This window comes from Symsagittifera roscoffensis, chromosome 1 (assembly GCF_963678635.1).
Source record: "Symsagittifera roscoffensis chromosome 1, txSymRosc1.1, whole genome shotgun sequence".
In the NCBI taxonomy this organism is placed as follows: Eukaryota; Metazoa; Xenacoelomorpha; order Acoela; family Convolutidae; genus Symsagittifera; species Symsagittifera roscoffensis.
The window spans coordinates 6,120,725-6,134,946 of NC_087062.1; the positions used below are offsets into that span (position 1 = coordinate 6,120,725).

The 14,222-nt window shown below is 36.6% G+C and overlaps 1 protein-coding gene across 1 annotated transcript in view; it reads left to right on the forward strand.

Moving 5' to 3' along the window:
- The window catches only part of LOC134843901 (uncharacterized), a 681,357-nt gene that overhangs the window by 254,000 nt on the left and 413,135 nt on the right, over positions 1-14,222 (forward strand). The window lies entirely within an intron of this gene.

Consider the following 14,222-nt stretch of genomic DNA (forward strand, 5'->3'; position numbering starts at 1 on the left):
AAAAAACGGTCGAAGTTAAAAAACGTAACTTTCCGAAATCTGAACTTTTTTCTGCTACAAGAGGTAGCGGTCGGTAAAATAGAGAAGATTTCCAAAATCAAGTTTCTCGATTGAACACTAAAACTGAGATTTGGCACGGTAATTTTCGAGTAAAGAAATAAAACTTCCAAGAAACGGTCAAAGTTTCAAAACTTTCACTTATTTGAAGGCCATAACTTTATTCTTTAAAAAATGGGCGTACTAAGCTATTCAGGCAAGCTTTCAACAATCTGTTGTGTCGATTAAACCTATGACATCAGATTTGGCAGGATAGTTCGAGAAAAATCCAAAAAACAGTCAACAAATCAGATTGCCGACATTTCCGATAATCATAGCTTTTTTTGCTGATCATAGGAAGTAATGAGCCTGACGCTCATCCAGAAGAGATTTACCCAACCTTTAACTTCGATTGAACCCAAACAACCAAGTTTGACTGAGTAGTTCTCGAAAAAAGTCAAAACGTTTTAAAAAACGGCCAAAAACCAAAAAAAAATTAGGTATGCAATAGGGTGTAGTCAGGAATGCAAAGGAGTTTCCCAGAACCCACATTTTGGATTGAACTCAAAATCCCAAAAATGAGAGGGTATTTTTCGGTAAAATTCATATAATTAAAAAAACGCTCAAAAATCAAAAACCAGAAGGACAATAACTTCTTGTGTTTAAATTATGGCGAGTTGCCGCTGATGCACGTAAGCTTCCCGCTAGTTGTTATCTCCATCGAACCCACAACGTCAGGTTTGGGAGGTTAGTTTTCGATAAAAGCCAAAAAGATTCAAAAAACTGTCAAAAAATACAAAACATCAGTATTCGGAGAGTTCGTAGCCGCCTTTTTGAGGGGAGCCTTTTAAATCCTCACCACTCATTGAAACATAAACCTCAGATTTATTAGATTAGTTTGAGAAAACGAAAAAAAATTCAAAAATATTGGTAAAAAATTCCCCCCACAGACTTTTTCGAAGGCTGTAGAGAAAAAGGAAAAGTAAAAAGGGACGAGGGGAGAATGCGGGCACACAGAGGTGTGGGCGGTTTTTCTATGCATACCGTTTTAAAAATCGGTAGAAGAGTTTTTGAGAAAAAAAAGTTTTGCAATAGAAGACGAAATTTTTCAAAGCCTCTCAATAAAAGTTGAAAAAAAAACAATCTCATACATTTTCATAGAACCTATTTTTACGAACCAAGAACTCTAGGCAGAATACCAAGCAATATCTAAATCAAGCAGAATTACGAAGCGGAAATAACGGCGATAATCTTCGAGCAGACATCAGATGAGTCAAAAAAAAATTGAATTTCTAAAAAAAAAACTAATAAGTTTCAAGTCCCTCTGAAACTACCCTGTAAAAACTAATAGACACCCAGTAGCTAATTTTGAAATTTCTTGAAATTGAACATGTCAGCTGTTTGCGCAAATGATTTATCTGATTTTGTTAAACTAGTTGTTAACCCCAAGAGACTACATTCCGATTTGAAAACGATTGCTAACCGCAAGCATAATTATTCGAACCAATAGTCGCAATGGTGACTCGAGGCATATAATATTCGTCCGGCAAACGTCAAAAATAGTCAGTGGCTAAGTCCAGAAATAAGTTCTTGATTTTTTATGGTCATTGCTTCAGCCAACTACTTTAAATATCCTTGAAATCTCAGGCTTCAAACAAAAGGCTACAAACTTAGACCTCTCACTCGACTTATCTTCTGAACTACCTATACTAGTGATATATATGTCCCGAGGTGAGTTCCTACTTTTCCCAACTATAATGTTACAGATGTACAAAACAGATGTGCTTGAAGTACAAAACTACAATCCCAAAAATACCTCAACATACCTTAAAATCATAACTGTATACTTTTAAGTCAAAACATTTTAGTTGGTAGCACTAGCGCCAGATATAACTCAAATTAGTTTCTACTTTCACGCATTTTATATATCATGCTCTTCCTATATCTTGACTTGGAACAAAAATACAATTAAATGAACAAAACTTCTTGTGTATGACACATAGTATGACACTTTTTATGATCTTTGATCATTTTGTACAGATAGTTTAGAATTTTTAAAACCTGAAGATGCACAAACATGTCCGAAAACGTTTGTTTGAATTTACAACTTTAGAAACACAGAATACGATCAAGTATTCGATCAATGTCAGGAAACACAGCAGGCTGCTCCCCAAACTCTACAAACCGCAGTGAGACTGATGCCTGACTAATCTTCATCGATCAGTTTCGATCAATAGTCCATGACAAGCACAAGCTTTTACCGGTTGAAAATTGATGTAACCCAAAAGTTGGTTAACGAGCCGTGCTTCTAAACCCAAGAAAAACGTGGAGACCACAGAAAGCAACTACGAGGTAGCTCTCTAGTTGCTGTAGCAGAGATGAAAAAAATTGAACGTGTTAAGAGATTTGCAAAATTCGGACAGACAAAAAGAATTCAAAAAAAGCAATATTCTAGTTTGGAGCAAATTTGCATAAAAATTTGAATTTTTAGATTACCTTGAGACATACTTTCTGTCTGGAAAGGTAGCTTTTCATGAAAAAATTGTCTGAAAAGATCATTCGCTCTTCTTATGTTTTTTCGTTCGTCTGTCCGAATTTTTCGCTACTAATCATAAAATTTCTGAAACTCTTGTGAAGGATTCATGGATTCACTGCAGTTCTAACGAAGAACATATCTCAGCTTCGTCAGCTACACTCAGTCTTCAATGAAACTTCGCAATCAATCAAGCCACCCGGAAGATCAGTAGAAAATATTTGCGGCATTTCCTACTCTCAGAAAAATTTGAACCTGAATTTCAGACGGCATGGGAAACTGCCAACGATGGAACTGAAGCTCTGAACTTCGATGGTATTCTTAAAAAAGAGCCAAATCTTTAGAGGTGGTTCAAGGATCTCAATCCAGACACCATAAGCCTGAGCTTGAGCAACAGATGATGTTCATAAAAAAAGACCAGATATCGCAAGAATGGCTTCTCTTTACCTCAGTGTAAGACCCAACCTGCCAAGATGGACATCTAACTTGCCAGTGCTAGAAATAAATATTAATGACATTATCGGAAGAGAAAAAAAACTCATCAGCAAAAAGTTATGCTTCAATTGTTTGTCTGCTAGTCACGGTATCCTGCAATGCACTTTGGCATCACTTCGCAAGACATGTCAGAAGAAGCGTCATACATCTCTTCATGGCAGTTCTGGCAAGCCCGGTCTGCATCTCACGGCGACAATAGATGCCCATCAAACCAACAGACAAGCGTCATCGCCCTAAAGGCCCTGCACCAGCTTGGTATCAAACCAACAGAAGCTCCAGGATGCAAAAATGGACTGTAACAAAAGAACGCTAGGTCAACCCATTGAAAAATGAACCTCGCATATCTACCAAAGTCTGGTAACAAATTCACATTTCTTGTCTGGTGTTGAAAATCATCTCTAATCACGAGCATCCAAACACACAAAATGGAGTCACCAAACTACAAAAGGTGAGAAACTACAATTTAGTGGATACAGCTTCCGACAAGCCCCATAAAGTTGATCTCCTGCTTGAGATCGTGCAGTAACGGACATTGTGCAGTAACGGAACGTCAAGGAAGGAATTATACTTTCAACCGTCACGATGCTTGGTTGGAAAGTCAAAGGTGCTGTTGATACCGGCCAAAGAGTCATAACACGGCGGGGAGTCGTTTTCCTTGACAGTCAGTCCACCACATTTAAAGGATTCTGGGATAGTAAAGAATAGTTCAACTCCTGAATCCCAGCACCCATACAACGAGCTTGAGTGTGTCAAAAATATCGGTAGGCTTACGACCTATGGCTCACATGAACGAACTATGGTGCGATTGCCCATCAACAAATCACAGTTCATCTACGACGAATTCACTCAAAAATGGCTACCCGAAATTGGTCATTCAACACGCAAAGCTTTCCGGCAACTCATTTCCAAAGAAAAGAAGCTACGACAGAATGAAGAAGCCAAGAACCAATATATCGAATTCTTTCGAGAAACGATTGAAATTGGCAATATCGAGAAGGTACTTGTGTTAGATCACTTAAAACCGGTCGAAAATTACTTCATCAAGACTAATCAAGCCGTTTGGAAGTCGGATCGAACAAAAACGAAGTACAAAATTTTTTTCAACGGACAGCTCTGAGTTCAAATAGAAAATCACTGAACGATTGTCTCCTGGTTGGTCTCAAACACTATCCAGACCAGTTCAACATCCTTGTTCGGTTCCAATTTTACACAATTGCACTATCTGGTGACATTAAAAAGATCCATAGGCAAAAAGAACGAGACCCTAAGACAGAAATTTACATCAACTCTGCCGGATAAGTACCGAGTGACTCGTGCCATCTACAGCAGAACTTCAAGTAGTTATCACGCCATACGAGTTTTGTCAGAAACCACCGACAAAACAGATGATGAACAGACAAAGCTAGCAGTTCGCGATTCCTTCTACGTGGATGACCAGATCTGTGGTGCAGATACTGAGGGCGAGCCATCAGAATTCGCCAGAATATCACGGACACTCTGATAGCCTGCTTGTCATTCGGAAGTAGGCAAAGAACAGCAAGGTTGTCATGAATAATATACCCGACAAATTGCTTGAAAACAAAAAATTATTCTTAGCTAAAATTGAGCATTGCGTCAAAACTCTTGGTCTCAATTGCTATCCAATTTCTGACTGTTTCTAGTACTGGTGGAGGAATAACTTGAAGTCAGTGAAGCCCATTGGCATGTCCCATGCCACTACAAATCATATCAATCCAGCCAAAGTCTCGAGTGTTGTTTCTGAAGTAATTCTATTTGCTGCCGAAAAAGCCATAATTGTGGCCAAGTTCGCCACACTAGGTGACAAGGAAGCCGGATCCTCCGGTAACCAGAACTTGGTGCATTCGAGCCCCAAGAGATGCCCATTGAATTGCGCAGATTTTTGACGAGGATCGAACTATTTAGGAAACAATTTTCACGAGAACTCAAGTCAATTCCGGACGCTTGCAAAATGCTAAAAAACAGAACAAAACAGAGTGCAACTCATTTTTGACAATTGCATTCAGCATGAGTGTCCAAAGACGATTACGCATTAACCAGGTTCAAAAACATTTTTTTTTTCAAATTTCAAGAAAGATTCCACCCACAAAGTAGCCAAGGTTGAGCAAAACTTTTCGGTGCAGAGCGACTTCGTTTTCGGTGCAAAGCGACTCGTTTCGGTGCAAAGCAAAACGAGTGCAAAGCGACTTCCAGCTTGCTTCACTGGCTTGCTCCACTGACAGGAAACATCCACATGCCTAATACAAATTTGTTCGCAAAAATCAAGCCGAGTTCACAGGAGCCCTAATATGCTCAATTTCGACAGAAAAGTTCAAAGTGGAAAATTCAAAATTTGACCCCAATTAAAAACAGGAACGCCTTTCAACCATGCCAAAAAACATTTCCTGACAAACAAGATCTAAAGTTCTATCCAGAGTTTTTCAAATGAGAAAAAAATAAGCAAATCACATGGAAATCTCTGGTCAGCTGAAACGTGCTAAAAAGAGAACAAAGACATAATACAGAATTCCACCTATAAATATTGGAGAGCAGCTCATCACCTCTGCCAAAAAGCATTCGAGCTCCTTCAATAAGTCGCCGGATGATGCAAGCAAATTGGGAAGAGTTTTTGGTCCCCTTGGGCTAGTGGCACCTGCAACGATAATTGCGAAGATACTATTCCAAAAACATGAAACGGAGATTTGGAATGGGATCGCGAAGTTGGCGCATATATAGCGCACCAATTCCATCATTGGATGGATAGCTTGAGACCAATAGCAGCAGGTGAACTACAAAATTTGCAACGTTGGTGGTCAGGGCCCTTCTGGTTGCAAACAAATGAAACTTGCATTTCAGCACAACCAGGAGTTCTCGAAGCAAATCAAGAGAAGCACGAGCTCAAACTTCCATCTGTCTGACGAAACCAACTTTGTCTCTCAGGCAGCTCCTGGGAAAACTATACAAGCAGCAAAAGCATCCGAGATCAAATATTTGGATAAACAAAAAGAGCGGAAAGCTCTTCGAGTTTGAAGGATGGGGATTTTTGTAGAGTTTTACGCAATGGAGCTCTAATCGCGAAATTCGTTCTGAAACTCCTGATGAAGAACACTCACGATCGCAATCAGCATCAAAAGTTAGGGCTGAACCTTCTTTTGCAAGACTTTCAAGAGCAGCAATTTGAAGGAGAAAGGAAACCAATCAGAAACGGACAAGATTTTAGCCGGAAATCAAGCCTAAGTGTTGTTGGACATCAAGCCGAAGATGGATTGCTAAAAATTGGAGAACGACTTGCAGCAGCTGATTGCCTAAACAAGAAAGAAAATTGTCAGTTGATCATACCTCCGAACACTCATTTCTCGAGAACTGTGATTTTCTATGGTCACCTTGTTCAAATACACTGTGGATTGAAAGCCACTGTTGCTTAAATTGGCAGCAGAACTGATCTTACTAGTCAAGACAATGCTCGAGCAATTATAGGCAACTGCATCACTTGCTTCAGATTTCATGGTCGATCAATGAACCAGCTGATGGAAGACTAACCTAGTGAGAGAGTCAACCCATTTTCACCATTCTCTTACATAGGTATCAACTTAGCAGGGTCAAAGTACTACAAGGAAGCTGAACACTTACTCAAGAGGTACACAGTAGTTTTCAATTGCTTTTCTACTAAAGCATTATACTTGGGTTTTTTAAAAGCCTTGATCACTGAAGAATGCTTGAATGGCTGAAGGTTATCAGGAAGGTTATTGCTCCACGAGGATGCCCCCAGAAGATCGTTTCAATAATATAATGCCAAATGCATCGGATCATTTGATGAGCTAATTCAAGTGAAGAGACTTCTACAAAATGGAAACAAGAGAGACAGCCTCCCTGATCACGTTCGAGACTGAGTTATCAATTGGACAACTATACCTGCAACCGCTCAAAATTTCGGTGGGCTATGGGAAGCTGCTGTTAAGTCAAGGAAACTGCTATGTCACACAACAATAGTGAATGGGGAAAACTTAAAATCGATGATATTTATACAGTGCTTTGTCAGATGGAAGCTATACTCGGCTCAACGCCGATCACAACAATGTAGGATAATGCCAAGATACTGTGCCACCAAAGCATCAATGCTGCTATAGATTTTCAATGTAAATCCCCTTTTTGCTGATCCTACCACAGATGAGCTTGATGAAGATTGAAAATGCCCGGAAAAACGATGCAACTACTTGCAAAAAATGATCGCAGAATTTTGAGAGAAATGAACTCTGAGTATTTGACCGCTCTGAAACAACCCAAAAAAAACCGAGTAGAAAAACAAAACTTGAAAAAAGAGATATTGTATTAATTACTGATGATGATATCCCCCTTCATCATAGCCACTTGGAATCGTGGTAATTGTATATGCTGGAAACGATAGTCTAGCGAGGTTATTGCAAGTTAAAACAGGGAATGGGAAGCTTAAAACACGGCCAATTTTAAAAATGCAGATTTGCCAATGAAAGGCGATGAAAGTTAGAATAATAATTGTATGAAAAAAAACTGATCGAAACAAAACTCAAAAAAATAATTCAAAAACAATTGTCAGTCAACCAACTCATCTTCTTACTTTCACCTTTCAACCTATCAACATTTCAAACTCATCCTTTCGACTTTTGAATCTTCTTTTTCTTCATCACAGGATCAGGGGCTGCATCCAGCAACTCAAGCCGCCAGAGGAACACCCGACACTCGCAGTTCACCTTCGCCAACTTCCTCCCAGCAATCATACACGACAGTACATCCGCCTTCTTCTTGCAACTTCCGATTTTCATCTCCATGTGAAAAATATAAAGATTGATCAAAAATCAACGGAAGCAGCAATTTTGTAAACGAAACTTAAAGCGCTTGTTAAATTTCTCAAAATTTTTTTATTCCTTTTAATCGCAACTTGTAGAAACTAAATAAACAATAATTAAATTTTTGTACAGTGCAGTCGCTTTCCTGCTACCGAGAAGTGTTCATTGCTAGCAATATTTTAACATGCCTGAAAATCATTATGGAAACTTGTGAATTATAATATTTTTGCACAAAGAAATATAATAAACTGTGAAATCGAACGTTTTCGGTACAATGTTCAATGTCAGTTTAAAAAAATGTTCAGATAAAGAAGATTTACAGACGTTGAAACATCAACAAAGTCAATTAAATGATTCCAAAAAAAATTGGTCCCATACTCAAATCAAATTTAAGCGTTATTGCAAAAGAATTACGTTTATTTTACGTTTTCTTCAACTACTGAAATTTTTCAATCTCGATTAGGGTTTCTTCCTTTTATTTTTATGATTTCACGTTTTGATTATTTTTTCTATTTTTTCAGCCAAAACTAGTTTTGGACTGAATTGTAAAGATCAGTTCCCTAATCCTGAACTCAACCCGCGTGGCCACTCTTGACCTGTTCTGTAATGTGCAGCGCTATCAAAAGCTAGGAATTGCTTTGCGTAGTTTGACTTATCTATTATCTCCCAACTGACTTGTTTCGTTATTTCGATATATCCGTTTTGACGAAAATAGGTATCGGAAAAGTGTTAAAAATATCGTAACAAGAATATCACAATAACGAAGATACTCTTTCCAAAACATCGGTTTGGACTACAATTATCGGTTTTTTCTCCGAATCACTTTAACAAAAATAAGTCCCTTAAAGAATTCAGATCAAAGTAAGTTTCCTGTTTCGGCAACAATTGCATAACTACAACACAATTTTTACCTTATTAAATAAATTCGTTCAGCACTAGGCTATGCAAGTCGAGAAATGGAATGTATCTGCAGAACTAATCAAATATTATGAAAAATTACCCATAGAAGACTACGTTTTTGGGTTCGCAAAAGGTTCATCGCAAAAAAAAACGCATTCTTATTCAAGAAGACGTTTCTTACACGATGCGCTGGAGTCAAACTACTTTGAAATCAGTTTTACTCAAACATCAATTTGTCAAATACATTTTACTCAATAATGAAATGTTTGCGCCTGATTCTCACAATCAGTATGAAAATCCAAATATATTTAAAAAAAGAGTTTTATTTCAGATAATAGTATGAAAAGCACAACTTAATATGTAAAATATCGTACCATTTCAAACTTCCATTGGTAACAGTACCGTTTTTTATCAGGGTGACCTATTTCAAACAAAATGTGGTGTACAAAACGTTTTTTCAAAGATTTTTACATATGCAAGCAAGAACATTTTTTATACAAAATTGATTTAACTGTTCTTGTAGATCAATCACGGGGCGGTTAAACAAAAACCTCGCAAGTTGCGATTTCTCCTCCACCTTAAAAAACTTGACTTTATATCACGCAGTGAAAGTAGCATCTAATATACACACGAATAGTCGTTCAATGGTCCATAATAAGCCAATTTTTTAGCAATTTTGTCGATATTTTAGGACTAAGTTGTAACGTTTAGCGTTTGAACTCAAAGAGTTAGATGAAAAAAATTGTTGAACACTTTTAGTAAATCGCTGAAATTGATCTGTATAAGAAAAATAATAATATATTTTCCGTAATTCTCTTCAAAAGGTCGGAACAAAAATCACTTTAAGTGTATAAGTCATTTTCTTCTTCAAAAATCGGAACATCAGAAGATCGAAAAAAAATTCTTTATTTTTCGGCGATGAAAAATTGTTTGTTGATTCAATCTAGACATCACAAGAAATCAACCGTTTCTCTAAAAACTTATTTTTGCTTTTTTTTGACATTGCTTTTAGTAGGTTTTTATGAGACATTTCTGTAAATTTAGTTAGGTTGTCAGTTGATTACTTTCAGCTGCAGTTCGAGTAGAAAAGTGTTACGGTGTAGTGGGCAGGTACCAATGTTACCCATGCTAACGAGCTGTGCTTTGAACAAAACGATTTCTTCGGCTCAATTTACCAATGATATTTTGAGTTCGCGGAATTTGAATAGCATGAGTTTATCAATATTTTGAATTCAACTACAAAAGGGACACATTTCTAATTTTGACGCGGATGATTTTCAAATCAGGTTTCACAAATGATTCAAAACTATTTGTTAATAGTTCGAGTTAACTGCTATAAATTTTGCAAAAACTAAAACTGCATCATTGCGCATTCATTCTTGCGTATGCAAAAACGTTCACGTTACATGGGTCAATTTAATCAGTTTATGGTAGGCCTCCCGATTATTGTATTGCAGTACTATTGCATGGTCTCAATAAATTATTGTCAGATTATTCAATGAACAATAAATTATTGCAATTGCTCTTATTTCAGCTGCAATAATTTATTTATTGCAATTATTGGTGGCTATTTTTTCGCTCAAATAATGTGTTTTGAAGAACATATTTTTCACAAAAGCTTGTCAACTGTAAACTTATTCCATAAATCTCTATTTACGAAAAGAAAAGTTATACTTTCAACCCGTAGAGGGGTCATGCTTTTCCGACAGTCCGAAAGAGTCAGTTTTGCTCGGCTGAAAAGACGTTCTGCTTTATTGGACGTCGGTGGGATCCAATTCAAGTCTTTGTAATGGATATTTAGTGAGTTTTCGGGAAAGTGAAGTTCTCGGTTTTCCATGATCACCCATTCCAGCCAAGCGAAGATGTTTTTTGCTTTATTGCTAATAATTGTTTCCACTCCGCTAGAAACTTCGGTTCGCCAAGTCGGGTGCGAGGAGTTAATATGGTTTTTCAAATTTGAGAACCCAGATCCTTTGGTTTGCTTTCTTATTCTTCCACATTTGCATTTGAAACGATCTTCCCCGATGCTTGTGAAGTAGAAGTCAATAACTGATTTGTTCATAGCTGGATGCTTTAAACGTGTTACACACGGCAAGAGAAGTATTGTGTTTGCTAACTTTTGCACGCTTGCACCGGATTGGCTCACCAAAGTTCCATAAATAATTCACTAGCCGTTGTTGGCTCGTCTTTATTTCTGAGAAATAGTGGTTATAATTTCTGCCAGTTATTTTTGTTGCAGCAATAAATAATTGCAATTGTTATTGTCAAAACAATCAATTATTGCAACTGTTCAGCTCAATAAATAAATAATTGCAAGTGGTTTATTGCAATAATTTTTGGGGCAATAAATAATTCGGGAGGCCTGGTTTATGGTCCTTACAAGTTCAATGAACCAACTAATTTTGACAAAAATAAACATCGAAAAGCGGTTTAAATCGACATAACTTGATATATAATTTTTTCAGTTTAGGGGCCTGAAAAACTCTTAATCGATATCAATGAATGGGATCTGCTTAACACAATCCCTCCCCCTATAAAGTAGATCCAATGAATGTTTTTAGCCACCAAATTTCACGCAATAGTGAACGAAATTGATTCAAACTAAGTTTATTGCTATCAAAATCTATATTAAAAAGCATCTCAACTGATCAATTTTAGTGTCTAAAAGTTCATTTCAGCGCTATTCGATCAAGCTAAGCCACCTGGATTTGGACAAAGTGCGTCGGAAAGATTTAATGAAAAAATACCAATGCTCGTATCAGGGCAAAACCTTCATAAAATACCAATTACCACTTCTTGAGTAGCTTTTAGTACATGAAACTTTGATACTTTGCTTATTTTTCGCCACAAGTGGCCATTCGCAATTTTCACGTGTTATAATTTGAGTCGTGTAGGAACCAATTTGAAGATTTAATTTGCCTCTTATCTGTTTGAAAATTTTTTGCGACGCTTAAAATTTTGCGCTTGCGCTTTCAATTTATCATCAACATCAAAATCCTTAAAGCACGCATAAAATGATCCAGAGTATGATAAAATTGACAGTATTATAATCCCAGATTTGCAAAATTTCATCGCAGGTAGAATTTTTCATATTTCAGGAATCAATTGATTCACTTTTTCATAAAGGCATGAAATTTTTTTTTATATGAAAAATCAATGTTTTTATCGGCAAAATTGGTTTGAAAAAACAACCTTGAACGTAAATGTTCCATTTTTCTTCAAAGGCTTTTAAAGAACTATCAATAACTCAGCATTTTAGATAGCAAATATGAACAAGACTGCTCGTATCAGGGCGAAGACTTGAATGTTCCGACTGCCTTTTGAGGTTTATGGAGCAGTGGTAACAAGAAAATTAAATGTAAAAAAATAAAATAAAAAAAAATTCTAAAATTTGAAATTTTTATGAAATCATCCCCCCACATGCCATATAAAGAGCAAAAGAGTAGATTTCACTCTTTGTTACAAATCAATTATGGCAAATAAGCTTCTTTCAAACAATTAGGAACAATTTCTAAGACGGATTAAATCTTCGCTTACGCGTTAATAGCGCGAGCGAAATAAATCGCGCGTTAATTGTCCCAAATGGGCCACAATGGAAATTTTTAAACCCCCATAACTTTAGGAAAAGTGAGGAATCGCCCATAACTCAGGACAACAATACCTTTCGAATAATAAAAAAAATTCCATCAAAAATGGCTAGTTAAAAAGTCGAAATTTGTCTGGAGAAAAAAAAACCCACCCCGAGCACAAATATTCCAATACTTTCGTATCGAAAGTCGGAACAAAAAAACATTAAACTGATAACAACTGGTTTGATCGAAACCTGGAATTTTTCAATGTACCCCAAGTTTTCAAACCTGAATTTAGCATTAAAAAATTTGAAATGGAATTGAGATCTGGTTTTGAGCTCAATATTTTTGGACTAAAAAGCTTGACTATTGTAATAATTAACGCATCATTTTTTTCAATTTTAAGCGATTTTTTTGAAACAATCAATCTCTGATATATAAAACAAGACTGCTCATAATAGGGCGAAGCCCTGATATTTCCGACTGCCTTTTAAGGTTTATGGAGCAGTAGTATTAAAAAAATTAAATGTAATAAAATATGATGAAGATTTTTTTTCTCCAAAATTTGACATTTGTTGTGAAAATCATCCCCCTACACGCCATGTAAACTACAAACGGATAAATTTTGCTCCTTTTAACAAATCAATTTTGACAAATAAGCTTCTTTCAACCAATTTGGAACGATTTCTATGACGGATTAAACATCCGCTTAAGCGTTAATAGCGCGAAAAATATCGCGCGTTAATTGTCCCAAATTGGCCAAAATGGCAATCTTTAAACCCCCGTAACTTTATGAAAAAAAATCACAGGTAAAATGTTTTTTTTTTCAAATTTGAGCTCGGGACAATAATACTTTTCGAATGATATAAAAAATCCCGTCAAAAATGGCTAGATTAAAAGTCGAATTTTGTCTGAAGAAAAAAACCCACCCCGAGCATAATTATTCCGTTATTTTTGTAGCGAAAGTCGGAACAATAAGAAATATGACACTCAGAGACAAAGCTGTGCTTCGCTAACAAAAGCGAGAGGACCACAAAAAACAGCTTTATTAGATGAAATGAGAAAAAGAAGAATTAAGCCTGGAATTAGAAAAACTTTGCTACGTATTGGCTTTGAACCTGCGGCCTCGAGAATTAGAGTCTCACACCCTGCCCTCATGGCATAGAACGCTTATCATTCGGCAAACAAGAGTCACAAATAAAGCAGCTATTTAAGCTAATAAGTTGCCAATGCGATGTAGCAAAAGTGGCAGCAAGTACAAATATTCACAATTTTGCAAGTAAAAATATGGAATATAACAAGCTGAAGGCATATAAACCAACTTTGCATGTAATTAACTGGAAATTATAAGGCCACTTTATGTATAAAATGTGCATTTCGAAAAATTGCGAGATATATTGAGCTAGAAAATTTCTGAAACTAATTAAGACCATTTATCCACGAGGCAAAGGACGAACATACGAGCTGTACAGCTCATCACCGCGAATCGCCGTTGTGCCCCTGATTAACTCATAATTAATCGAATGTCCAAGCACGTGCTATCAAAAATTCGTATAGGTGCAACAAAAGTTTTACCAAAAATTGCGACCAAAATTAGAAAAAAATCGTGCTATTACAATTACGCTCACTAAAGCTCGCATGTGTGAAAAACAGTTTAGCATTCATTTATTTTTTAAAAAATTCAACGGAAGTTGGGGAAGAGTTTCCCTTTTAATATTGGGGAAGATATTGACAAGTAGGTTTAGATATTCGATTTTTTGGCCAATCAGATTGCAGCAAAAATAGAGTTATCAATAGAAAGCTCTAGCGCCAACTTGCTGCTTTCTTTTACAAGGGTGGAAATTGTTCATCGCATACCATGGGGGAGAT